This window comes from Triticum aestivum, chromosome 3A (assembly GCF_018294505.1).
Source record: "Triticum aestivum cultivar Chinese Spring chromosome 3A, IWGSC CS RefSeq v2.1, whole genome shotgun sequence".
NCBI lineage: Eukaryota > Viridiplantae > Streptophyta > Magnoliopsida > Poales > Poaceae > Triticum > Triticum aestivum.
Genome location: NC_057800.1, coordinates 580,651,057 through 580,654,603, shown reverse-complemented (window position 1 = coordinate 580,654,603; position 3,547 = coordinate 580,651,057).

Here is a 3,547-nt window from a genome sequence, read left to right as displayed (position 1 = left end):
ATTTGAAAATATGATCAAAAAGCTAGGGAGGGTGCGGGGTGTCGGCGGCCGTGGTGGAGCGGGCCGGGGGAGGGTGCAGGGGGTCGGCGGCGGCGGTGGAGAGGGGGAGGGTGTGGGGGGTCGGCGGCGACGGTGGAGCGGGGGAGGGTGCGGTGGGTCGTCGGCGGCGGTGTAGCGGGGGAGGGTGCGGGGGGTCGGCGGCGGCGGCGTGGGTCGGGGCAGCGGGGGGAATTAGCTAGGGGGCGAGGGAGAGGGATGAAGTGGATCTGGCGAGAGGGAGGGAATTAGCTAGGGGGAATCTTACTAATGGCGCACCAGCGGTCGGTGCGCCATTAGTAATCTTTTTTTTACATAGCAATGGCGCACCGGGCAGAGGTGCGCCATTAGTAATCTTTTTTTACATAGCAATGGCGCACCAGGCAGAGGTGCGCCATTAGTAATCTTATATATATATATATATATATATATATATATATATAGCAATGGCGCACCAGCCAGAGGTGCGCCATAAGTAATTTTTTTTGTTGCATGTAATAATTTTTTAGAAAATGAATATGAATATGAAACAGTAATATTTTTTATAAAAACAGTAATAATTGTTTTTTAACAACAATTGTAGTCTACACTTTATTATTATTATTTTTTTAAAAATGAAGAGGGGAGAGGAGGCACGGGTGGGATCGAGATCGAGATGGAGGGGGAATCGAGATCGAGATGGAGGGGGATCGAGATCGAGTGTCCTCATGAATATTCTATATTTTATCATATTTAATATTAAAAAATATCATCAAATTTGAAAAAACATTCATGAATTCAAAAAGTGCCCATGAAATTTAAAAATATTCATGATATCAAAAAGTGCCCATGATATTTAAAAATATTCATGATATCAAAATATATACTAATGGCGCACTTCTACAGGGTGCACCATTAGTTGTTTAAACTAGTAATGGCGCACTGTGAGGCGGTGCGCCATTAGTAGTTTTGCAAAAAAAAGAATAAAAAAATTCAGTACTGGCGCACTCCCTGTCTGGTGCGCCATTAGTATGTATGTAAAAATGAAAAATAAAATTATCACTAGTGGCGCACCTGTTTTCTGGTGCACCATTAGTGTCTTCCACACTAATGGCGCATCACCAACTGGTGCGCCATTAGTATATAGTAGTGGCACACTGCCTCCCTGGGGCGCCATTAGTGTCAATCCTATCAATAGCCCTTTTCCTAGTAGTGTTAGAAGCATTTACATGCATGTTACTGTCCATTATGATATCATTTTCATTGTTGCAAGAGTGCTATAAAATGTTAATTGCTGGTATTTATCAGAACATGGTGATTTGTCATTTTTGTTGCAGTTGATCTGTGCATCACATGAGCATGAGGTCTACATATGTTTTGAGCTACAACATGCCATATTTACAGAGGTCCAAGTCTTGTATTTTTGTGATCTATGTGGTGTCTAGCACAAGCATGCAAACTAGGCTCCGTGATGTTGATGTTTTCAGGGACATAGGATTTTGCTAAGTCTTTTTCCTCCTGTTATTTTGATGCCATGTAAACTTGATGCTACATAGTGATCCATGCTTATTTTGGGCTTCTTCATTAAGGATGTGTTGTACATGTGGTTATGCTCTATCCATTCATGCCCCTGTTTGCAATTATGGAGTCCCATAGCATGTCTTTTTCTTTCTCTACCTTTGCTACAAAACGTTCCTGGCAGAATGTTAACATGTTAATCAATTTTGCCATGGTTGTTGCTAGCGATCCATGGATCCTATGAACTTGCCCTTGCCATGTTTAGCTTCATGAACGTGTCATCTTGTTATTGGTATTCTTATGTTGTCATGCAATGCTTTATGGTGAGTGCCATGAGCTCGCAAAGTTGCTATCATAAATCTGTTTATGCCATGCTCTGTTTTTCTGCTAAGTCTGAAACTGTTAATTAAACTTGCTATGTTTACATGGGTGCCATAACATTGTCTGTGCATTTTTTACTCATGATCAGTAAGGGACTTTTGATCTATGATTTTAGTAGAATCATGCCATGCCTTTGTCTGCTATGATATGTTCCTGTGGCATGTTGTTTGCTTGCTCTAAACATTGCTTCCTGATGTTGTTTTTGACATGTTAGTATTTTCACCAAGTCTGTGAAGCTGATATGTTTTGCACTTTTGCCATGCTTGTTTGAACATGTTCTATTGTGTTCTAGCCGTAGCTCATTGTTCACGTTTTGTCAAGCATCTCTTCTACATCACTGCCATATGCTCCTTTTCTATGTTGGAGTGCAGTAGCTTAGTTTCTTGTTGCATTCTAAGTGCCATCATGCTGTTAATCACAGTTTTGCACCATTCTTGTTTTGCTTGTGATTTGCAACCCGTGCATTGGTTTCCGGTGATCCTTATATCGATTTCAACCAAAATCATCTCATCTTTCCAGAGGCATATTTTGTTTGCCAAGTTGATGCCTTGATCATTCTTTCCTTTCCGGAGCACGCATATGCATTGCATATCATGTCTTGCATATCATGCCATGTATTGCATCATGTTGCTTGTGCATTGCACCGTGATTGATTGTTGTTCCATTGCTTGTGTCCTTGCCTTGGGTAGATCCGGGAGATGATTACGTGAACAAGTAACCTGTTGAGTATGCTAATGAGGCTCACGCTTTCGACGGCTCTGAGAACTTTGTAGGCAAGACGACCATACCCTCGAAATCACTTCTATCTTTGCTTGCTAGTTGTTCGCTCTATCGCTATGTCGCGCTACAGACCACTTGTTATATCATGCCTCCCATGTTTCCATGTCAAGCTTCTCGACCGTTGTGTTGCTTCTCTTCTCAATCATATTTGCGTATGGTAGCCACTTTATATGCTTAGTGCGTGCTGCATCTCCACCTCATTACCCTATCCTACCCATAAGCTTAAATAGTCTTGATCTCACGGGTGTGAGATTGCTGAGTCCTCATGACTCATAGATCCTTCCAAACAGTTGCAGGTGCCGATGATATCAGTGTAGGTGACGCAACCCAGCTCAAGTGGGAGCTCGGTGAAGATCTTGGTCATTGTTTTGTTTCATTTCCTTTTGATCAGTAGTGGGGCCCAGTTGGGACAATCGGGGATCTAGCATTTGGGGTTGTCTTCTTTTATTTTGGTTCCGTAGTCGGACCTTGATTGTACTCTGGATGATGTATGTTTAACTTGTACTTGTGTGAAGTGGCGATTGTAAGCCAACTCTTTATCCCTTTCTTATTCAGTACATGGGATTGTGTGAAGATTACCCCACTTGAGACTAAACTACCATGCGGTTATGCCTCTAAGTCATGCCTCGACACGTGGGAGATATAGCCGCATCGTGGGTGTTACAGTTCTCCAGTCGAGTGCGCTCATCCAAGGTGGCCAAGCGCGCTGCCTCCAAGGCCCGAGCCTCAAAGGTCTCTCCGACAATGGGCGTGTGGAGCGCTTCCATATTGCGATGGTGGAGTTCCTCCCTCTGCTGAGAAGAGAGGGTTTCGGGGTGGTATTCCTCGTGAATGCGCGACGGATCGCTGCTGC